Raw genomic sequence first — 25304 nt, 5'->3', positions numbered from 1 at the left:
GTGATTAAAAAGGCATTCAGCATATTGACCTTCATCAGACTATTGAATATAGAGGTTGGGAGGTCATGATGCAATTGAATGCACAGTACAGGCTCTGCATCCCACAATGTTGTACCGACCAACCTATACATACCTACAAACCTCATGACCCTCTATTTTTCTTTCATCCATGTACCCATCTAAGAGTCTCTGAACTGCCTCTATTGTTTCAGCCTCCTCCACCACCCCTTGGCAATGCATTTCAGTCACCCACCAGTCTCTGTGTAAAACACTTATTTCTCCCCTAAACTTTCCTCTCCTCACTTTGAACAGATGCCCTCTGGTGTTTGCCACTCCTACCCTAGGTAAAAGGGGCTGACTGTCTACTTTATCTATCTTCTAGTGAGGCCCCATTTGGAGTATTGTGTTCAGCTTTGGTCATTGTGCTGCACGAAGGATGTTGTCAAGCTGGAGAGGGTGCAGAGAAGATTTATGAGGATATTTCCAGGACACTGGGAGCTTAAGCTACAGGAAGAAACTTTGCAGGCCGGGGTTTATTCCTTGAGGTGCAGGAGGATGAGGAGTGATCTCAAAATCATGAGAGAATAGAACGCACAAAGTCTTTTGCCCAGAGTTGAGGAATCAGTAACTAGCTGACATAGGTGTAAGGTGAGGGGGGAGAGATTTAACAGTATCCTGAGGGGTAATCTTTTTACACAAAGGGTGTTTAACCTGCCAGAGGAGCAGGTTAAAGGAGGTACTACTGCAATGTTTAAGATAAAATTGATGGATACATGGATAGAATAGAGACAGAGGCATATGGGCCAAGTGTAGGCAGGTGGGACTAGTGTGAGTGGGTCATTTTCTTCGGCATTGGAAAGGTTGGGCCAAAAGGGCAGTTTCCACTCTACGATGAGCCAACTGAGACCAAGTATTACAAACTTCAGAAATAGGTTTCTGTCAGGAAGAAAGTGCAATTCTAGATTCAATGTATGGTATCTAAACTGATTGAAATTAGAAAAATGATGGGAAATGTCCAACAAACCTGTGTAAATGCAGCCATGGCACGGTTGGAAAAAAACAACTGTGGTTCTAAGAAGCTTGCACCACTTACATGTCAGTTTTATTTATCTTGGAAATGATTTATCTCACTCTCTCTAAATCATTTTCTTCCTCATTTATTCAAAAAGAAACTTTTTTAGGGCATAAATCTGAAAAGTTTCATCTGAGCAGAGTTATAGAATTACTCGATGAAAATAATGATGGATGAATAAGATTGAATCACACATACCATTGCTAAAATGTTTCTTTGTCTGGGCTAAATGCCATCAGCTGTTCCCTCTTGATAGGGCAATATAAACATTCTTGCTGTGATCTCTCAGTTCACAGGAGTCTTTCCTACCTTCTGCCGATCATGTAAAACAATTTATTGCCTTCTAAATCACACATTGGTGACTGAAAAGCAAATAACCTAGGGCCAGAAAAATGTTTGCTGTTCAGTCAAAGCATAGTTATTAGGGTTTGGCATTATAAACTTCCTCTCGATATGTTTTATTTGTGTGTGACTAGAGTGTATTCAAGTGGTTGTCTCTTTCTACATATTATTAAATAACCACCACAATTTAGGTGAAATTTTGTGTCATGTCAAAGGATCCCATGTTATGCATAACTCACTCCATTCCATCTCAGATTTGTATATCACATATAACAATTACAGCACAGAAACAGGCCACTTAGGCCCTTCAAGTCCATGCTGAACACCTTCTCCCACTTAGTCCCATTGACCCGCACTGGGACCATAACCCTCCACTCCTCTCTTGTCCATTTACCTATCCAACTTTTCCTTAAATATTGAAATCGAACCCACATTTACCACTTCGACCAGAAGCACATTCCACACTCTCACCATCCCCTGAGTGAAGAAATTCCCCCTCATGTTTCGCCTAAACTTTTCCCCCTTTAATTTCAATCCATGTCCTCTTGTTTGAATCTCCCCCCACTCTCAATGGAAAAAGCCTATCCACATTGACTCTATCTGTCCCCCTCATAATTTTAAATACCTCAATCCAATCACCCCTCAATCTTCTACGCTCCAGGGAATAAAGTCCCAGCCTGCTCAACCTTTCCCTATCACTCAAACCCTGAAACCCAGGTAATATTCTCATAAATCTCCTCTGCATTCTCTCTATACTGTTTATAACCTTCCTATAATTCGGTGACCAAAACTGCACACAATATTCCAATGCCTTATCCACCTTCAACATGACATCCCAACTCCTGTATTCAATAATCTGGTTTATTAAGGCCAACATAGCAAATGCTTCCTTCACCACCCTATCTACGTGTGACTCAACTTTCAGGGAATTATGTACCAGAATTCCTAAATGTCTATCATTTATTGTCATATATTGTACATATTCAAGAAATTTTCACTCCACAGATGTAAAATAGCTGCTGTGTGCTAATATCTACAAAATTCACCCAAGATCCCCTTTCATTTTTCTTAATTTCAATGAAAAACTCCCCACCCAACCTGAGGGTTGGAGAGAATTTACCACATGGAATTCCCGAGGATAACGCACCATTGCAGAATTCATAATGACAAGTTTTTAATGAATGCACTAGAAGCATAACTCACAGTGATATGATGTATATACCATATTATATACTATACACACCAGCATTTGTAGATGTGTTCACAAACTATGCATGTAAACTATTGGATAGGATAAATAAAGTAAAGGAGGAAGTGTCAAAAGGTTTATTGTCTTGAGAGTTTATAAATCAAAAGACTGGGATGAAATATCTCTAAGGCTGTCTGAGAGAAGTAAGAGTGAAAATTGCAGAAGCTCTGATTATCTGCTTATCGAGGTAGCATCAGGGGATTGGAAAACTGCTAATGCTGTACCATTGTTTTAAAAAAGAACTTGGGATTAATTGAGTTATTGCAGCTCAGTTGGTTTAACTTCAGTGGTGGAAAAATTGTTGCAATTAATTTGGATAGACCATACAAAACTTCATTTCAAGAGGTACAAATTAATTCGTAAAGGAAATGACATGCTTAAGTTATTTTGAGAAAGGGACAGGAAGGTTTATGAGTCCAGAGTCTATACATGACAGCCTGGTCAAAATAATAAAAGTTCATGGGGTCCAAAATTAGCTGAATGGTGTGAAGCAAAGGGCAATGGATGATGGGTGTATTTATGAAGAGAATTTCTGTTCGTAGTGGTGTTCTACAGAGCTCATTAAATGGTTCATAATGGTTTGTAATATATATGAACGACTTAGACGTGAAAGAGTGGTGAAGTATCAGTTGATGAAGTAGATGAAGAAGATGTGGTCAAACAATAATCATGGCTTTTATTAGCAGAAACTCATGATGCAATAATGAAAGACAATAGGTGCATATACAGTTATACCCAAGGGGGGGTCTCCTTAACAGTAGAGATAATGCACAGCCATGTTAGTACAGCAAGGCTTGCCAGACAGCTTGGCAGACATTCACCACAGTCTCCCCAGGCAAAAGAAGGGTTAAAATCAAAAGGACAGCTGCAAGGAAAGACTGAAGCAAGCGATACATGGATACCATGTTTGACATTGAGAATACTCTAACAGCCAAAATACGCCAGTATCAAGCAAGCAATTGAAATATAATGAGATGTTTTATGAATATGTCAGCCTATCAAGTTGGTGCTTCTTCTCAAAACAGGTGGCTCCTTTGCAACCTTTGGAACTGGTACAGGTCCTGGGTCTGTAGTGTGGGAAAGACTGGCTTCTGGACCCGCTCCAGAATCACCAGCGTGAGGCAGTGGAGCTTCAGCATGGCTATCTGAAAGCTAACTAGGGGTCTCAGGCTGGGGAGGGGGGAGGGGGTGAGTCTAACCTCTCAGGCTCACTCTTAAGTATGGGTGCGAGGAAGGGGCTAACCAGGTGGGTACAGTGTCAGTACTCCCATCTGGGAATTTAACATGAGCGTAGTTGGGGTTAGTATGCAGTAGCTGAACTGGTTGGACAAGGGGGTTTGTTTTACGCGACTGAACAAGGCTCTTCAGCAGCACGGTTCCAGGCTCAGATAAACAGGCTGGCCAGTCCATCACAGTTCCTGATTTCCTAGGAAAGGCAAACATACGTTCATGAGGTGTTTGATTTGTTGCAGTACACAATAAAGACCGAATAGAATGTAATCCCTCAGGCAGCATCTCCTGCCACCGGGTTACAGGATAACCAAGTGTTTTTAAAGCAAGATTAACAGTCTTCAAGATTGTAGCATTAGCCCTTTCAACCTGCCCATTGCCCTGAGGGATGTAGCTCATGGTATGGCTGGTGGCAACCCCCTTTCGTAGCAGGGCTCGCCGCAGTTCAGCGCTCATGAATGCTGAGCCTCTATTGGTATGAATGTAATTGGGAAAACCAAAAATGCTGAAAATTCTGTCAAGTGACTTAATGATAGATGCTGACGAGATGTCAGGGTAGGGTATCGCAAAGGGAAACCTGGAATATTCGTCAATTACAGTAAGGAAATATACATTATTGTTGTTGGAAGGTAACGGCCCTTTAAAATCTAAGCCAATGCACCTGCCGGGGGGAGACTGAAAAGGGAATGAGCTTTGATTTTTAATGCGGACAGACCGCAGTAACTAGCACGGGGGATGGTAAGTGTGGGTAGTGGCCCATCGAAATTTAACACTACACTGTTCATCTGAGACTGAATATCTAACCACAGTAACACAGGGGTGCAGAGCTCCATAAAGAACCACACATCAGCAAGCCAATGTCCCTGCAAATTTAAAGTAACTTTACACTTGTCCTGTACAGTTTTTGTAAGTTCACTACAAGCCATCAATATCTTTCGGTTCGCTGGATATCTCCGCAAATTTAAGGCTCTGGCAACTTTCTTGTGGATGTAGCTGTCAGTACTCCCTGAGTCTATTAGGCAATCAAAGTCTCACCATTCACCTCCCCCTTCATAGTCGACCGTTCCAGTCCGTAACATCCCCCAAGCTTTGGAGTCAATTGAGCTATCACAGGGGATCTCACCTCACTGTCACTTGAAGTCGATTCAGCCTGCTCTGAAGATTCCCCCTTTTCACAGTTGTCTTCCATTCCTGCAGCTCCAGGGTGCATTTTCTTGGTGCTTTTCTTCTTCTTCTTATCAGTGGGAGTACTTTTCGCCTTGCACGCTTAGCGAAGTGATTGAGTTTCCCACAGTAGCTGCAGGTAGCAAATCGAGCCGGGAACTTCTGTCTGGGGTGCCAGCTCTTATCATAGAAGTAGCATTTTTCAGGGGTTCGCCCTTTTCTTTATTTCGGGGTTCCAGCATTCCTGGATGTGCTTTTCGGTTTCTAGCATTTCACTGGACCGCATGGCACTTCTCAGTGTTTTGGCTAGAGTGACCGCCTGGTCGTAGGTTAAGGGCACTGTCTCCGTCAGTCTCTGTTGGATGTAACATCCGACTAAAGCATCCAGCTTCAAGGCTTCAAGGCATTGCGGTGTTGTTGCATATTGACTGCCTTGACATCACATTCATTTGCCAGTGAGTTGAGAGCCAGTGCATAGGCAGCATCATTTACCCCGGGTCTCTGGCGTCTAGTCAGCAACTGGTGTTGAGCAAGCACCACATTCCGTGGCGCTGCATAGTAAACAGTCAGACGTTCCCGGGCTATAGCCAGAGTGGTAGCTCCTTGCATTACGATGAAAGGGACCTCACCCAGCAGAGAGTTCAGGTGGCCCCATTGTATCGCCTTATCGACCATGATGTTTCGAGCCATGTAGTAATCGAAACAAGCAATCCAGTGGTTGAAAATTTCTCTGGCCCTCGGGGCAGACTGGTCGATTGTCAGCCGCTCTGGCTTGAGTGCTGCATCCATTTCTGCTACTAAAATTGAAGTGCCAGTTGATGAAGTAGACAAAGATGATGTGGTCAAACAATAACCATGGCTTTTATTAGCAGAAACTCATGGTACAATAATGAAAGACAATAGATGCATATACAGTTATACCCAAGGGGAGTGTCCTTAACAGTAGAGATAATGCACAGCCAATGTTAGTACAGCAAGGCTCGCCAGAGAGGAGACAGGCAACTTGGCAAACATTGGCAGACAAATGGTCTATCATATAGAATATTATGAAGAAAATAGCAAAATCCTTTAGGCTACAGAAAGGCACGGTTGGCGTAACAGTTAGTGCAATGACTTTACAGCGCCTGCGATTGGGAACGGTGTTCAAATCCCGAGCTGTCTGTAAGGAGTTTTACGTTATCCCCGTGTCTGTGTGAGTTTTCACCAGGGGCTTTGGTTTCCTCCTACAGTAGGTAAATTGGATGTAAATTGAGTGGCAAGGATTTGTGGGCTGAAATGGTCTGTTACCATACTGTATGTTTAAATTTATGAAATTTAAAATTTAAAAGTGGAGGTGGCCGAGTTATTTGGGTAGAACAGTGGAAAACGGAACATAATCTGGAGGAGGATGAGGTTATACAGTAAAGAGATGACAACTAGATAACGGAATCTACAATAGTTGAGAGGATATTGACTGGAGTGGAGATACAAACTGGCTTAGCATGTACATTCACAGATTGAATAGGTAGCAGCATGGTTTAATAAGGTAGTTAAAAGGCTGTCATAATAATTTCCTTCATGAATCAAGGTGTAGATTTATTCAAAGAACAAAGAACATCACCATTTTGAGATCATGCTGTAATTGAGGACACTATTGCCTGCCATTATCAACAGAAATCCTACAGCCTCCTGGGGGCCCCAGAACATTTAAATAAAAGCCCTGTTTTCTTTTCACCTCATGTGTAGCATTAATATTTTTTCTGCTTTTTATGTAGTCAGTTGGAGATAAATATAGGAGAATCCTAAACTTGACTGCTTCAAGGGGAAGGGGGCTCATAAACTTTGAGCAGATCCTTAGGGGGGGACCATAGCTGAATAAAGGTTGAGAATGGCTGGGTTAGGCCACAGCAAAGGGGTCTGGAATCGTTCTGGTCAGCACATTATTGGTAAGGATACATACAGAACGATATTTCTTGGATTGAAAAGGTTTAGTTGTGAGGGTGGGTTTTAGCCACTAGGAAAGCTTGCATAGGCTGAGGGATTGTTCTATTCGGAGATGCAACCTTCACCAATGAGATCAAAAGCAGGAACAAATTAAGTGATTAATAGGGATATTAGAAAGGAAAATAGAAAACATTATTTTGTTCAAAGGGGATGACTATCTGGAATCCAATACCAAAGAGCCGATGGAGGATGAAACCCCAATCACATTTTAAAAAAACACTTGACGGTGACTTGAAGAGCTATGAGCCATAGGGCTTAGGATCAATGCTGGAGGGTGGTTTTGGGCTGCTTCATTCATTTTGGATCAGCTCTGACATGATAGGCCTTTTTTTTGTTGCAGCAAATACATTTAGCAATTTTAAGGTTGCAGAAGTCCAAGATGGCCACTACTTGTCAATGTAATTAGGAATGGGCAATAAATAATAGCAGTACCAGTGATACATACATACTGCATGAATACTGGCAGAGCCATGAATGCCATTGTGTTTTGATAGGGACTGAAAGAGTTCACCATGATGCTCCTATGAAGATTACAGATGGAAAGGATGCTTCAAAAAAGGTTTGAAATACCAATCTTTACCTCATTTGTACATCATTTGCACTCAGAATAGGATTGTCCTAAAGAGATAAATTCAATGTGCAGTTTGTTTAATGTAAGATTGAATCCCTTCTAACACAGGTACGGTATGACAGTGGGACTAATTGTTGGGTCAAATCAAGGCATCAGATTTGCTGCAGATACAGAATCATAAAATTATCATCTGCAACACAACTGCTTAACATGTTTGCAGCTAATAATTTTCTTAATACGTTCTGTCGTCCATTCACTTGCAAGAGACTGCACTTTGAGCATTGGATATTGATGGTATTGTGGATATGGATAATGTCAATCAGGGAAGAACTAGGAACTCACAGGAAACCAATTGAAGGTTGATTTTTTAATGGTCTAAGGTTTCATGATTTCTGTGTTCCAAACTGTGGACAAAAGAATGACTGAAAATAATGGAAATCATTCATGGCACTTATGGACTTCCAGTCAATGCTACACATTGCTGGGATGGGGTAGAATGGGGCTTGAATTATAAGGTGTGACCAGGTAGGCTGGGACTAATTTTCTTTGGAGCAAAGGAGGATGTGTGATGAACGGATAGATGTTTAGTAAATTGTGATGGGCATAGATAAGCTAGAAGTTCACATTTTTTTCCCCATGGTAGGAAAGGGATTAAGGTGAGAGGGAAATATTTAAAGGAACCCTATGGAAAGTTTTTCACACAAATGCTGATGGGTATATGGGATGAGCTGCCAGAACAAGGTTAGAGGCAGGTTCAACCTCAATGTTTAAGATACATTTGTGCAGGTACATGGATAGGAAGTGTTTGGATATTAACAAAATAGCACATTTGATGGTCTTAACAGAAAAAAAAACAATGACTTAGAATTGAGATTAGTGGGAATGTAATAAACAATACTGTAAAGAATTAACAGGTACATTTAGAAGCATGGAACCATAGAATATTACAGCACAGAAAACAGGCTCTTCGGCCCTTATAGTATGTGCTGAACTTTTAATTTGCCAAGTGTCTCTGACATGCACCCAATTTTGTTTGGCCTGCCAAATCCCTCCTCTCCATGTCCTTGTCCAAATTTTTCAAAAATGTTAAATTTGATTCCACATTCACCACTTAAGCTGGCAGCTCATTCCACATTCCCACCACTCTCTGCGTGAAGAAGTTCCCCACAATGTTCCCCTTAAACTTTTCTTCTTTCACTCTTAACCATCTCCTCTGGTTTGTATCTCACCTACCCTCGGTGGAAAAAGCCTACCTACATTAACTCTGTCTCTAACCTTCATAATTTTGCATACCAAAATCAAATCTCCCATAATTCTTCTAACCTCTACCTGTAACTCAGTTTCTGAAATCCCCGCAACATACTGGTAAATTTAGGTAACATATTTCCATGTAGACTTACGGAACCACAGTACCATTGGATTATCATAATTTATGGCCCATCCATCCATGCTCTTTGCAGGGTAATACAGTTACTGTTCCATTGCTCTGCAAATTATTTTCTCCTAAGTTTCTCTTTAGAAAGCTCTGGTTTACTCCCTCACAAGATCACAAGATAAAGGGACAGAAGTAGGCCATTTGGCCCATTGAGTCTGCTCCACAAATCCACCATGAGCTAAACTGTTCTCACATCTAGTTCCATTTTCCAGCCTTTTCCCCATATCTCTTGATACCCTGACTAATCAGATACCTATCAATCTCCCCCTTAAACTCCCACAATGATCGCGTCTCCTCGACTGTATGTGGCAGCGAAACCACAACCCTCTGGCTAGAGAAATTTCTCCTCATCTCTGTTTTACCTTCTAATTTTAAGACTTTGCCCCTCTTGTCCTGGATTCACCCACCAAAAGAAACCTCTTATTCACATCTACTCTGTCCATTCGTTTCAAGATTCAAAATGTCTCTACAAGATCCCCTCTCTTCTAAATTCTTCTAAATTCCAATGAATACAGTCCAAGAGCTGCTAAACATGCCCTTGCATCCCAGGAATCATCCTGGTAAATCTTCTCTGTACTCTCTCCAACATCCCTTCTAAGATAAGGGGCCCAAAACTGCACTGTTTCCATCACCCCTCCAGGCAATGAGCTCCAGATTATTACAATACCTGCACAACTAAAATGTTTGCCTCTATTTCTAGTTCTGCTAATTTGAGTCCCCTTGGTCATTGAAGCCATATGCTCCCAACAGCAGCTTCCTTCTAAAGACTCTTTCCATGCCTATCAAGACTTTATATACCTCTGTAAAATCTCCTCTTCATCTTCATTGCTCTACAGAGAACAATTCTATTTTCCCCTTGAACATTGTGGCTGGAACAACTGATTGAGTCTTAAATTATTTGATACATTTATGAGAGATCACTTATATGGCAAGTAATGAATTTGGCATTATCCTTAGAACTCCAAGGTCACCAGAAGTGTGGTACTTGCATGCCTGACTAAAATGAGAAGGAAAAATTCATGGGAAAAACAAATAAAGAAATTAGTGAGAACAGGAAGAAAAGCAGTTGTAGGAAGGATTCCATGAAGAGAGGAGAAAACATCTGTTATATGAAGCATTATATCCAGTAACGGCTGATTAGCCAAATAATCTGTTTCTATGCTGGAGAGCTATTGCCAGCATGTGATTTATATAAATCTTCTACTGACGTTTCATCGGGTAATTTTAAAGCAAAGTAACTGTTGAAAAAGTGGGTCAAATGTTGTCAGACATTTTTAATATGGTCGTGGGGTAATTAAACTCAGAAAAACTAGTGAGTTATAAAGCTAGTTCCTACAAAACTTCCCACCTTCATTTAAGACTGCATACAACATTCGGGGAAGATTAAAATCAAAGAATCCTGATGGGTCTCAACAGATTCAATAGTGTATGTGAAGAGAAGCAATGTTGCAGGTCAAGACCTTTCTTGCTCCCGATCTGTTACTTTGTCCAGTTGTGTGAATGTTCGTGCTGACTTGTATAAAAGCTAGCAGAAGGGCTCATCTCACTGTTGCAGGAACAATGACAATATGCTTAAACTTTCATCAGAATGAAGAAAGGATTTTCCAGTTCTGGCAGGAAGTAAGTGACCTGGTGTGTTAACTTAATTGTCCCACTACAGATGCCACCTGTCCTTCTGAGCATCTCCAGTGTTTTTACTTCCAGTTTGCAGCTTCAGAAGTAATTTTGTTTCTTGACCTCCTTATAGAAATGTTAATGTTGCAATTCGGGAGATTTTTGACTGATTTTAAGATTACCATGAAAATGGAAACAAGCTTAGAAACCCTACACATGAAAGTGGAAGTTGATCTCAGTCCTTTCTCCACACCCGCAGCAGCTGTTTTACTGTCTCGTGTTTAACTGTATTCAGGGTACTCATGCAGCGGGTGCCTCATGGATTTCTTACGCACATCAGATGAATGATTCCCAGGAATTTTTCAGCAAGTCCGGCTGTGAAATTGAACAGGCCTACAACGTGCTCAGGATGCCTTTCATTTGCTTTAACACATTTGAAGGTTCCTTTAGTGTGCACGAGACTGAACAGAGTTACCTGCGGGTAGAGCACGTCGAAAGAACCAAAGACTTGTTGATCCAAACCAAGGCTTTTATTAACTAAAAGACTAGAGCATATCACAAGTAGGTCGACCAGTCCAGGATGACCTTGTCCGGCTAGGACCAATCCTTTAAGATCTGCCAGTAGGTCTACGCTCTCAGCCAATCACAGTCATCCTACACTACAATCTGTACATATAGACATTGGTGATAGAATCTGTACTATCACACTGCGCTTGGCAAAATCTTCAGTCACAGTGAAATTTGGACCTTTGCTGAGGCGCAGAGCCTGTGTCAAGCAAACTGAGATGAGGCCTGAGGCGACCAATGTGAGCCATCTACTAGTGGAGTGGCCAGCTCCTACTGCTCTTGCTCTGATGACTTCTGAGCCCTCCTGGCGATAGCTGGAGTTCCTTTGAAGTTGTGATATATTCAGCATGGTGTGCATGACATCGCAGAAATGTGCAGGAAGAAGTGTGTTGTCATGGTATCCTTGAGCTGTGTTGTCGTGCATTACTAGAATTATTGAATTCTTCCATGACTTTCATCAATGCCTTCACACGGCTTTGTGGCAGATAAAATAAATGAATGAATAATGGCAAGAAAAGACTAGTTTAAGCTAATAATTCACATTCATGAAATCATTGAAGCAGCTGTTGTCTTTCGGCAGCAGATATTGAATGAGATCAACAAGTGACTGGAAGCTCACCAACACCCAGCGATGGGAGATGAAGACTAAAGATGTAGGGCTGAGCAACTAGTGTGTCCCTGGTTCTGACAGAATGAATCTCAGGGTACTGAATGAAAGGGCAGAAGTTAACTTATCCTCAAAGTAAATTTGGATGATACTTCAAAGTATTTCAGAGACAGCTTGATCTTGCTGATCAAAGCCCATCTGACTGAAAAAGAATGTGAAATGTTAAAAATTCTCCCCACAAATCTAATCCACGGGCCCAGCTTCTTTTTTTTAAAGATAATATGAGCATTTAACATGGATTTAATTTATATTCTGAGTGAAAAATTAAAGGATCCAAAATTAAAAGGCTCAGAAAGATTCAACATAGGGTGGAATTCGCATCCTGTTTGACTTTGGTGCATCCAAAGTTCCTGTGGGTACACATACATTTAAAATTTCCATGGGTACATACACATCTAAAGTCCTGTGGGTACATATATATCTGAAGTTTCTATGGCTACATACACATCTAAAGTTTCTAAGGGTACAAATACATTTAAAGTTTCTATGGGTTCATATACAACTAGAGCTCCTGTGGGTACACATGCATTTAAGGCCTCTGTGGGTACGTACACATCTAAAGTTTCTATAGGTGCATGTACATGCAAAGCTCCTGTGGGTACACATACATTTAAAATTTCCATGGGTACATACACATCTAAAGTCCTGTGGGTATATATATATCTGAAGTTTCTATGGCTACATACACATCTAAAGTTTCTAAGGGTACAAATACATTTAAAGTTTCTATGGGTTCATATACAACTAGAGCTCCTGTGGGTACACATGCATTTAAGGCTTCTGTGGGTACATACACATCTAAAGTTTTTATGGGTACATACACATTTAAAGCATCTATGAGTCTCGACCCTCTACTAATATTGAACAACAATAAATGGCTTTGGGTGTTAGGGTTAATTCCTTTGTGGGTAAAGAGAAATACAGGAATATCCTGGAAGAGTAGAATTTGGGAAATAAGGTAAAAGAAATCTTGGGCCGAAGGGCTTTTTACTGTGCTGTACAGATGGTGACTGTGCTAGGCAGTATACTATAATTGGCAAGCAGCAGATCAGTGTAGAGCGCCAGAAATGGGGAGAACACCACCCTCACTCCCCACCCCCGTTGAGAAGAAGCATGGGAGACAACCCTATTGAGAAGGTGACCAGTGAAGGGCTCAAGGGCTGAAGGACCCATTCAGGCTGTGGGATATTTGTGTCACAGTCAAAGGACCCACACAGGATTTGGGATGCTGGAGACAATAGACAATAGACAATAGACAATAGACAATAGGAGCTGGAGTAGGCCATTTGGCCTGTCGGGCCAGCACCGCCATTTTAGATCATGGCTTATCATTACCATCAGTACCCCTTTCCAACCTTATCCCCATAACCCTTAACTCCGTTACCCACAAGAGTCTTATCTAACTCTCTTTTGAACATAGTCAGCGAATCCGCCTCTACCACCCTCTGTGGCAGAGCATTCCACAGATTCACACTTCTCTGGGTAAAAAAATGCTTTCTCATCTCTGTCCTAAAGGGCCTACCCTGTATTCTTAAACTATGCCCTCTAGTCCTCGTCTCCCCCATCATTGGGAACAAGTAATCAGACTTCACCTTGTCTATCCCCCTGATGATTTTGTATACCTCAATCATGTCCCCCCTCATCCTTCTAAACTCCAATGGATACAAGTCCAGTTTTTCTAGCCTTGCTGCATATGATAACCCTGCCATCCCTGGAACTAACCTTGTAAATCTGCGCTGCACATCCTCTATAGCTATTATGTCCTTCCTCAAGTTTGGAGACCAGAACTGGACGCAATACTCCAGGTGGGGTCTCACCAGGGCCCTGTATAACTGCAGAAGGGCGTCTCTGTTCCTATACTCCAATCCCCTCTTTATGAAAGCCAACATTCCATTTGCCTTCTTCACAGCTTTCTGAACCTGCAGTGACCGGTGAACAAGTACACCCAGATCCATTTGCACTTCCCCACTCCCTAGCTTGTCTCCATATAAATAATACTCAGCTTTCCTATTACTTCCCCCAAAATGAATAACCTCACGTTTGTTCACATTGAAATTCATCTTCCATTTAGCCGCCCACTCCTCCAGCCTGTCCAAGTCCCTCTGCATTTTCCTTACATCCTCCTCACACCCCACACCGCCACCCAGTTTAGTGTCATCTGCAAATTTGCTCATGTTATTTATAATCCCCTCATCCAAATCATTAACATAAATTACAAACAACTGAGGACCCAACACCGATCCCTGAGGCTCATAGGAGCCAGGTATCGTAACTGGTATTCAAGAGGGTGCTAAGGGTAAGAGGATTCTTGAAGGGCCTCAGGCAATGAAGGCTTCCTGATCACATTGAAGGCTTGGACCTGGAGCTCAGGTTGGCAATGGATAGATCCGGAGTCTGTCCAACTACAAAGGTTGCGGGAGCACAGGAAACAAATCCACGGACCCTCAGCGTCTCTGAAGGGACTCTCTTTAGATTCTCTTTCTCATTGTTAGGGGAGCCAGACAATGCTCATGGTGACTCTTTGCCTCACAGCAGGCAAAAATCGAAGTATACATTTTTATATATTATTATGTGACAATAAAAGGAACCCTGAATCTTGATTGATGATTCTACGCGACTGAAAAAAAAACGCAAACTGCTGGAGGATCTCAGTTGATCAGGCAACATCCATGGATGGAAACAAACAGCAAATGCTTCAGGTCGAAACCCTGTTCAGTCCTGTTGTTTTATGATTACAATTACTGTACAAAGTTCTTCATTCAAAAGATATTTACTTGTGCTTAAATTCTTCATGGTAAGCTTTAAATTCGTATTTCCTGAAGATTTGAGTGTATACCAGAAATCAAGAACTCAGCCTTAGTTCAATACTAACCAGTGAGGCTACACACCTCACTACCAACTATTCTTTTTACTTCCTCTAGATGTACGGATCTGAGGGAAGACTAACATTAAACCCTCATGGGTAAGATTGTTAATAAAAGATATCTTGATGTTCTCAGTCTCAGTTTTCTTTAAGTGAGAGAGTTAATGGCCTCATGAAGTTAGTAATAAGTGAAAGAGGGGTTGGTTTCTCAAAGAAAGGATATTCAGGCCTCCAAAATCTCCGATGACTGCAGTACATAATGTTCACTATATTTTTTCTGCTTTTACTCATTAAACAAGGACTTTTCCTGTTGCTGTGTTTTATTTACATTGCTTACCATGACTGTTGAGCATTTCCACTGGAGTTACTCAACCCGAGCCTTGGATGACACAGTTAATTCAGATAAGTGGAGGCGTGCCTGGACTATTATCCATATTACAAAAGCGTTGTGGTGATACACCACTAGCTTACTGCAGGGGGCGATCTCTGTACCTGCAGGAAGATCACCGGAGGACAGACCACACCTGGCCCATTGTCAATCAGCTGACCTGAATAGACCTAACTCCACCCAGCCAACTATCAATCAACCTCCCAGGATATAATCCTGAGCCGGCCCCTCCTGAGCCAGTCACTCAGGAGTCACCAGTACAGCTACCACTCTAGCTTGTGGTACAGTCTTTCTCGAGTTTTGTGTCTGCTTACTGCTGCAGCCGTGCATCACAAGCATCTTAAAGCATATTAAATGTGGTGGTACACCATCGGACTACTGCAGGGGGCAACCTCTGTACGTGCAGGAGTGTAGGGGGACAGGACAACACCTGGCCGGCTGTCAATCAGTCAGCCTGAATGGATCAAGCCCCACCCGGCCGGGTGTCAATCACCCTCCGGGATATAAGCCTGCGCCGACCTCCCGAGGCCTCACTCAGAGTTGCTGCAGCCACAGCCAGCCTCGCTCTGTGGAAGTCTTTGTAGATTAAAGCCTGTTGTACAGTCTTTATCTTTGTGTGTGTCTGATTCTGGCTAATAGTACACTACATTTTTTTTTAAATTTTTAAATTTTTCACACCATAAACCACATTGACCAAGATACATACATTTTCCTTTTCAAATATATACAGTGTCATTTTCTCCCCCCCCCTCCCATCCAACCCTCCCTACCTTCCCCCCCATTCATTTAAAGTACAGAATCTAAGATACATTAAACCAGTCAAACAATGTTGTCATTCAATAAAAATAAACAAGAAATTCCACTGAGTCAATTCTTTTCATTTCCTTCTCCTTTCGTTATTTTAGGTAGTAGATGTCCCCGGTAGGTTTTCTCTATTGTGTTTCATGTATGGCTCCCATATTTGTTCAAATATTTCAATATTATTTCTTAAATTATATGTTTTTATTTATTCATTTCTATATACCATCGTTGTATTCTCAAGTTATCTTCTAATTTCCAAGTTGACATAATACATTTTTTTGCTACGGCTAGAGCTATCATAACAAATCTTTTTTGTGCACCATCCAAATCAAGTCCAAATTCTTTGTTTTTTATGTTACTTTCATCATTTCATCAGATGCAAGGATCGACAATGAGATAGACAACAGACTCGCCAAGGCAAATAGCGCCTTTGGAAGACTACACAAAAGAGTCTGGAAAAACAACCAACTGAAAAACCTCACAAAAATAAGCGTATACAGAGCCGTTGTCATACCCACACTCCTGTTCGTCTCCGAATCATGGGTCCTCTACCGGCATCACCTACGGCTCCTAGAACGCTTCCACCAGCGTTGTCTCCGCTCCATCCTCAACATCCATTGGAGCGGTTTCATCCCTAACGTCGAAGTACTCGAGATGGCAGAGGTCGACAGCATCGAGTCCACGCTGCTGAAGATCCAGCTGCGCTGGGTGGGTCACATCTCCAGAATGGAGGACCATCGCCTTCCCAAGGTCGTTTTATATGGCGAGCTCTCCACTGGCCACCGTGACAGAGGTGCACCAAAAAAAGGTACAAGGACTGCCTAAAGAAATCTCTTGGTGCCTGCCACATTGACCACCGCCAGTGGGCTGATATCTCTTCAAACCGTGCATCTTGGCACCTCACAGTTTGGCAGGCAGCAACCTCCTTTGAAGAAGACCGCAGAGCCCACCTCACTGACAAAAGGCAAAGGAGGAAAAACCCAACACCCAACCCCAACCAACCAATTTTCCCCTGCAGCCACTGCAACCGTGTCTGCCTGTCCCGCATCGGACTTGTCAGCCATAAACGAGCCTGCAGCTGACGTGAACTTTTACCCCCTCCATAAATCTTCGTCCGCGAAGCCAAGCCAAAGAAAAATGTTACTTAGGAGGAAGATCTCTGGGTTTTTTGGTATATTGTTTTCTGTAATTTTATTTAATATCTGGTTTAGATCTTCCCAAAATATTTCCACTTTCTCACATGTCCAGATTGCATGAATTGTTGTCCCCACTTCTTTTTTACAACAAAAACATCTGTCAGATACTGTTGGGTCCCATTTATTTAACTTTTGAGGTGTAATGTATAGCCTGTGTATCCAGTTATATTGTATCATACGTAACCTCGTGTTTATTATATTTCTCATAGTTCCAGAGCATAACTTCTCCCATGTTTCCTTCTTTATATTTATGTTTAAATCTTGTTCGCATTTTTGTTTAGTTTTACCATTTGTTTCCTCATTCTCCTTTTTTGCAGTTTAATATACATATTTGTTATAATTTTTTTGATTATCATTGTATCTGTAATCACATATTCAAAATTACTTCCCTCTGGTAAACTCAGGCTGCTTCCCAATTTGTCCTTCAAGTAGGATCTCAGTTGGTAGTAGGCCAACACTGTATCTTCAGTTATATTATATTTATCCTTCATTTGTTCAAAGGCTAGTAATCTATTAACTGAAAAACAATTTTCTATTCTTTTGATCCCTTTTTTCTCCCATTCTCTAAAGGAAAGGTTATCTATTGTAAAAGGGATTAACTGATTTTGCGTCAGTATTAGTTTTGGTCATTGGTAATTTGTTTTATTCCTTTCTACATGAATCTTCTTCCAAATATTGAGCAGAAGATGTAATACTGGAGAACTCCTATGTTGTACCAATTTTTCATCCCATTTACATAATATATGTTCAGGTATCTACTCCCCTATTTTATCTAGTTCTAATCTAATCCAATCTGGCTTTTCCCTTGTTTGATAAAAATCTGATAGGTATCTTAATTGTGCGGCTCTATAATAATTTTTAAAGTTTGGCAGTTGTAAGCCTCCTTGTTTATACCATTCTGTTAATTTATCTAGTGCATCCTCGGTTTCCCCCCTTTCCATAAAAATTTCCTTATTTTTTTTTAACTCCTTGAAGAATTTCTCTGTCAAGTGTATTAGCAATGCCTGAAATAGGTATTGTATCCTTGGGAAAATGTTCATTTTAATACAGTTTATCCTTCCTATTAGTGTTAGTGGTAAATCTTTCCAATGCTCTAAATCGTCCTGTAATTTTTTCATTAGTGGATAATAATTGAGTTTATATAGATGGCCGAGGTTTTTATTTATTTGTATACCTAGGTATCTTATTGCTTGCATTTGCCATCTGAATGGTGATTCCTTCTTAAATTTTGAGAAATCTGCATTATTCATTGGCATTGCTTCACTTTTATTTGCGTTAATCTTGTAACCTGAAACTTCTCCATATTCCTTCAATTTCTTATGTAATTCTTTTATTGATAATTCTGGTTCTGTTAAGTATACTATAACATCATCTGCAAATAAACTGATTTTATATTCCTTGTCTTTTATTTTTATCCATTTTATTTTATTTTCTGTTCTTATCAATTCTGCTAGTGGTTCTATAGCTAACGCGAACAATAAGGGTGATAGTGGGCATCCCTGCCTTGCTGATCTGCTTAAATTAAATTTCTTTGATATATATCCATTTACTGTCACTTTCGCCAATGGCCCCTTATATAATGCTTTAATCCAATTAATATACTTCTCTGGTAAATTGAATTTTTGCAATACTTTGAATAAATAATTCCATTCTACTCTGTCAAAGGCCTTCTCTGTGTCTAAAGCAACTGGTACTGTTGGCGCTTTACTCCCTTCTACTGCATGAATTAAGTTAATAAATTTACAAATATTGTCTGTTGTGCGTCTTTTTTTAATAAATCCAATTTGGTCTAGATTTACCATTTTAGGTACATAATCTGCTAATCTGTTTGCTAATAGTTTCGCTATTATCTTATAATCTGTGTTAAGTAATGATATTGGTCTATATGACGCTGGTGCGAGTGGATCTTTCCCTGTCTTTGGTATTACTGTAATTATTGCTGTTTTGCATGAATCTGGTAAGCTTTGTGCTTTGTCAATCTGGTTGATTACTTCCAGGAGGGGAGGAATTAATAAATCTTTAAATGTTTTATAGAATTCTATTGGGAATCCATCCTCTCCTGGTGTTTTATTATTTGGTAGTTTTTTTTATTATCTCTTGTATTTCTACTATTTCAAATGGTTCTGTTAATTTATTTTGTTCCTCTATTTGTAATTTTGGTAGTTCAATTTTAGTTAAAAATTCATCTATTTTGTCTTCTTTCCCTTCGTTTTCAGTTTGGTATAATTGTTCATAGAATTCTCTGAAGTTTTCATTAATCTCCGTTGGATTATATGTGATTTGTTTGTCTTTTTTCCTTGATGCCAATACCATTCTCTTAGCTTGTTCTGTCTTAAGCTGCCATGTTAGAATTTTGTGCGTTTTTTCCCCTAGTTCCTAATATTTCTGTTCTGTCTTCATTATGTTCTTCTCCACCTTATATGTTTGTAGTGTTTCATATTTTATTTTTTTATCTGCCAATTCTCTTCTTTTAGTTGTGTCTTCCTTCATTGCTAATTCTTTTTCTATATTTACTATTTCCCTTTCCAACTGCTCTGTTTCCTGATTGTAGTCCCTCTTCATCTTGGTTACATAACTTATTATTTGCCCTCTGATGAACACTTTCATTGCGTCCCATAGTATAAACTTATCTTTCACTGATTCCATATTTATTTCAAAGTACATTTTAATTTGTCTTTCAATGAATTCTCTAAAATCCTGCCTTTTAAGTAGCATGGAGTTTAATCTCAATCTATACATTCTTGGAGGGATGTCCTCTAACTTTATTGTCAATATCAGGGGTGAATGGTCCGATAATATTCTAGCTTTATATTCTGTTTTTCTTACTCTGTCTTGCATACGAGCTGATAACAAAAATAGGTCTATTCTTGAGTATGTTTTATGTCTAGACGAGTAATATGAATATTCCTTTTCCTTTGGGTGTTGTTTCCTCCATATATCCAAAAGTTGCATTTCTTGCATCGATTTAATTATAAATTTGGTTACTTTGTTCTTTCTGTTAATTTTTTTCCCAGTTTTATCCATATTTGAATCCAAATTAAGGTTGAAATCCCCTCCTATTAATATGTTCCCTTGCGTGTCTGCTATCTTCAAAAAAATATCTTGCATAAACTTTTGATCTTCTTCGTTAGGTGAATATACATTGAGTAGATTCCAAAACTCCAAATATATCTGACATTTTATCATTACATATCTCCCTGCTGGATCTATTATTTCCTCCTCTATTTTAATTGGTACATTTTTACTGATTAATATAGCTACTCCTCTAGCTTTTGAATTATATGACGCTGCTGTTACATGTCCTACCCAATCTCTCTTTAATTTCTTATGCTCCATTTCAGTTAAATGTGTTTCTTGCACGAATGCTATATCAATTTTTTCTTTTTTCAGTAAATTTAGCAGTTTCTTCCTTTTGATTTGGTTATGTATTCCATTAATATTTAAAGTCATATAGTTCAACGTAGCCATTTCATACTTTGTTTATCTTCCCTTTCCGTTTCCTCATCATGGCCTTTCCATCTTATCCATTTCTGATTTCTTGTTTTGAACACTTTATAAGACAACATTTCTAAAACATCAAACATTTCCCTTATTCTCCTATCTAAAACTTCTTTAACCCCATTCTCCCCTCCCCCTCCTGAGTTGCCCTTTATCCCTTGTCGAGCAACCACATCTCCCCTCTCCATTTGGATTTGCGAATTCACTCGCAAGCGTCAACTGATTTTGCAGTGACCGTAACTCCTCCCCACCCAGCCCCCCCCCCCCGGAAAAGATTTCAATTTTCATATATAACAAAGGTCACTCTTTTAATTCCCTCCTTATTTCCTCTGTTCCCTTTCATTCCCTTATTAATTCTTATCTATACTCTATATATTTTCCTCTAAATACGGATACACTCATGTACACACATACATACATACACATCTATATATATATATATATACATATATGTATATTCTTTGGCTTGGCTTCGCGGACGAAGATTTATGGAGGGGGTAAAAAGTCCACGTCAGCTGCAGGCTCGTTTGTGGCTGACCAGTCCGATGCGGGACAGGCAGACACGATTGCAGCGGTTGCAAGGGAAAATTGGTTGGTTGGGGTTGGGTGTTGGGTTTTTCCTCCTTTGCCTTTTGTCAGTGAGGTGGGCTCTGCGGTCTTCTTCAAAGGAGGCTGCTGCCCGCCAAACTGTGAGGCGCCAAGATGCACGGTTTGAGGCGTTATCAGCCCACTGGCGGTGGTCAATGTGGCAGGCACCAAGAGATTTCTTTAGGCAGTCCTTGTACCTTTTCTTTGGTGCACCTCTGTCACGGTGGCCAGTGGAGAGCTCGCCATATAATACGATCTTGGGAAGGCGATGGTCCTCCATTCTGGAGACGTGACCCATCCAGCGCAGCTGGATCTTCAGCAGCGTGGACTCGATGCTGTCGACCTCTGCCATCTCGAGTACCTCGACGTTAGGGGTGTGAGCGCTCCAATGGATGTTGAGGATGGAGCGGAGACAACGCTGGTGGAAGCGTTCTAGGAGCCGTAGGTGGTGCCGGTAGAGGACCCATGATTCGGAGCCGAACAGGAGTGTGGGTATGACAACGGCTCTGTATACGCTTATCTTTGTGAGGTTTTTCAGTTGGTTGTTTTTCCAGACTCTTTTGTGTAGTCTTCCAAAGGCGCTATTTGCCTTGGCGAGTCTGTTGTCTATCTCATTGTCGATCCTTGCATCTGATGAAATGGTGCAGCCGAGATAGGTAAACTGGTTGACCGTTTTGAGTTTTGTGTGCCCGATGGAGATGTGGGGGGGCTGGTAGTCATGGTGGGGAGCTGGCTGATGGAGGACCTCAGTTTTCTTCAGGCTGACTTCCAGGCCAAACATTTTGGCAGTTTCCGCAAAGCAGGACGTCAAGCGCTGAAGAGCTGGCTCTGAATGGGCAACTAAAGCGGCATCATCTGCAAAGAGTAGTTCATGGACAAGTTTCTCTTGTGTCTTGGTGTGAGCTTGCAGGCGCCTCAGATTGAAGAGACTGCCATCCGTGCGGTACCGGATGTAAACAGCGTCTTCATTGTTGGGGTCTTTCATGGCTTGGTTCAGCATCATGCTGAAGAAGATTGAAAAGAGGGTTGGTGCGAGAACACAGCCTTGCTTCACGCCATTGTTAATGGAGAAGGGTTCAGAGAGCTCATTGCTGTATCTGACCCGACCTTGTTGGTTTTCGTGCAGTTGGATAATCATCTTTACAGTACCAACCGCTCAGTCCAAGATTCCGCCCTGCTCCAGCTCCCTCAACAGCCCCTAAGGCTAGAGCTGGATGAGGTTCCCACCCTGGATGAGACATATAAGGCAATCGAACAACTGAAAAGTGGCAAAGCAGCAGGTATGGATGGAATCCCCCCAGAAGTCTGGAAGGCTGGCGGCAAAACTCTGCATGCCAAACTGCATGAGTTTTTCAAGCTTTGTTGGGACCAAGGTAAACTGCCTCAGGATCTTCGTGATGCCACCATCATCACCCTGTACAAAAACAAAGGCGAGAAATCAGACTGCTCAAACTACAGGGGAATCACGTTGCTCTCCATTGCAGGCAAAATCTTCGCTAGGATTCTACTAAATAGAATAATACCTAGTGTCGCTGAGAATATTCTCCCAGAATCACAGTGCGGCTTTCGCGCTAACAGAGGAACCACTGACATGGTCTTTGCCCTCAGACAGCTCCAAGAAAAGTGTAGAGAACAAAACAAAGGACTCTACATCACCTTTGTTGACCTCACCAAAGCCTTCGACACCGTGAGCAGGAAAGGGCTTTGGCAAATACTAGAGCGCATCGGATGTCCCCCAAAGTTCCTCAACATGATTATATGTATATATATATACCAATATACACACATACATATAGTTCGTGGTCATTTTTACTCTCATTACATGTCTTCACCTCTCTGCTTGTTTTGTAGTTGTTCTGCAAATTTTCGTGCTTCCTCCGGATCCGAGAATAGTCTGTTTTGTTGTTTTGTTGCCCTGGAATAACTATTTTTAGTACAGCTGGGTACTTTAACATAAATTTATATCCTTTTTTCCATAGGATCGTTTTTGCTGTATTGAACTCCTTCCTCTTCTTCAGGAGTTCAAAACTTATGTCTGGATAGAAAAAATTTTTTTGACCTTTGTATTCCAGTGGCTTTTTGTCTTCTCTTATTTTCTTCATTGCTTTCTCCAATATATTTTCTCTTGTTGTATATCTTAAGAATTTTACTAAAATGGATCTTGGTTTTTGCTGCGGTTGTGGTTTCGGGGCTAGTGTTCTATGTGCCCTCTCTATTTCCATTTCTTCCTGTAATTCTGGTCTTCCTAGGACCCTGGGGATCCAATCTTTTATAAATTCTCTCATATTCTTGCCTTCTTCATCTTCCTTAAGGCCCACTATCTTTATATTATTTCTTCTATTATAGTTTTCCATTATATCTATCTTCTGAGCTCACAGCTCCTGTGCCTCTTTAACTTTTTTATTAGATTCTTCTAATTTCTCTTTTAAGTCCTCTACTTCCATTTCTATGATTATTTCTCGTTCTTCCACATTATCCACTCTTTTTCCTATCTCTGATATGACCATCTCTATTTTATTCATTTTTTCTTCTGCACTCTTAATTCTTCTTTTTATTTCATTAAATTCTTGTAATTGCCATTCTTTTACTGATTCCATATATTCTTTAAAAAAATATATATCATTCTCCTGCCTTTCCCTTCTTCTTCCATTTCTCTATGTTCTTCTTCTTCTTCTTCCTCTGAGTTGGCCATCTGTTGTTTCCTTGTTTTCTTTTTGCTCTCTTCTTTCTTGTTCTCGTTATTTTCTGTGTTCACTTCCTGTTGCTGTGTTGCAGCTGTCACTCTCAGCTGTGGAGATCGACTCCTCAGCAGTTCCCCCCTCCCGTCAGGAGTCGCGCATGCGCGGTTGTGCACTTTTACTCGGCTCCGCGAGCCATTTTTGTAGTCCCGAGCTCGGGACTTCCACCGACCTTAGGGAGCGGGCTTCTCTCTCCGCGGCGGGCCTCCTCGGACAGGTAAGGCCTTCACCTTCTTCTTCCGACGTTCTTTCTTCTTCTCTTCTTCCCGTTGCTTTTGACTTTTCTCTCTTCGCTGCCATTTTCTTCTCACCTTTACCTTTACTTTGTTTTAATTTTTATTCTTGTACCTTTGTGTTATGTGTATTTTTTTCAACTTTTCCGGAGAGGGCTGGAATTCCCTGACCGGCCACTACTCCATCACGTGACTCCTCTAGTACACTACATTAAGGTAAATAAATACCTAGGGCCAGACCAAGTTTATCTGAGGACATAGGGGGAAGCTTGGGAAGAAAGTACAGAGATCCTGCTTGAGATATTTGCATCAACTTCAGCCATGGGTGAGGTACAACAAACTAGGAAAGTGGCTAATGTCATGCCTTTATTTTAGAAGGGCCACAAGGATAAGCCAGGGAACTACAGGCCAATAAGCATATCAGTCATGAGAAAGTTACAGGAGGGGTTTCTGAGGGGCAGGACCAATTTGTATTTGGAAGGACAAGGGGTGATTTGGGAGAGTCAGCATACCCTTGTTCATGGGATATTGTGTCTCACAAATTTATTTGAGTTTGTTAAAGGGGTGACAAAGAGGATTGAGAAGAGCAGTGTGGTGGGCATTGTTGACATGCCTTTGACAAAATTCTGCATGCCAGGTTTGCCTAGAAAATGAAATCACATGAGGGCTAGGGCAAGCTTGCCAATTAAATCTTTGGAGATGTTCATCTCATTGTCCAAGGTGGGGGAAAGGAGACAGAGGGATAGGGAAAAAGAGAGAGAGACTCAGGGGAATCCCTACCCCTCTTCCTTCCCTCTCTTATCAGAGACCATGTCACGGCTGCCCGCCCATGTGGGCTTGGCCTAAGGTTGCTCGCCTCTGGTGACGCCACGGAGGCGATGTTCAAGAGTGCAAACGTGCATGCACAGGCTGACAATGGGATTAAGGGCAGCGTCACAGTCATCTGTGGGGAAGGAACAAAATTGGCAGTGCAGGGCCGTAGTAGACAGGAGCATGCTGAGAGGTTTTGGTTTGTGGTTGAAAACAGGAGCAAACTTTAACTTATTACTATTAACTTAACTTAACCTAACTTACACCCCTTCTAATTCTAAGTACACATGTATGT

General features: G+C 41.1%; 1 long non-coding RNA gene across 1 annotated transcript in view; it reads left to right on the top strand.

The window, feature by feature from the left end:
* Positions 1-3454: 3454 nt before the first annotated feature.
* LOC138756080 (uncharacterized) overlaps positions 3455-25304 on the top strand; it is a 34141-nt gene continuing 12291 nt past the window's right edge. The window contains exons 1-2 of the long non-coding RNA XR_011352726.1: positions 3455-3688; positions 7535-7599. This is a non-coding gene — a long non-coding RNA (uncharacterized lncRNA). The remainder of the gene's footprint in view (positions 3689-7534; positions 7600-25304) is intronic.

The sequence above is a fragment of the Narcine bancroftii genome, chromosome 3 (assembly GCF_036971445.1).
Source record: "Narcine bancroftii isolate sNarBan1 chromosome 3, sNarBan1.hap1, whole genome shotgun sequence".
In the NCBI taxonomy this organism is placed as follows: Eukaryota; Metazoa; Chordata; class Chondrichthyes; order Torpediniformes; family Narcinidae; genus Narcine; species Narcine bancroftii.
This window is presented reverse-complemented; position numbering and strand designations above follow the sequence as displayed.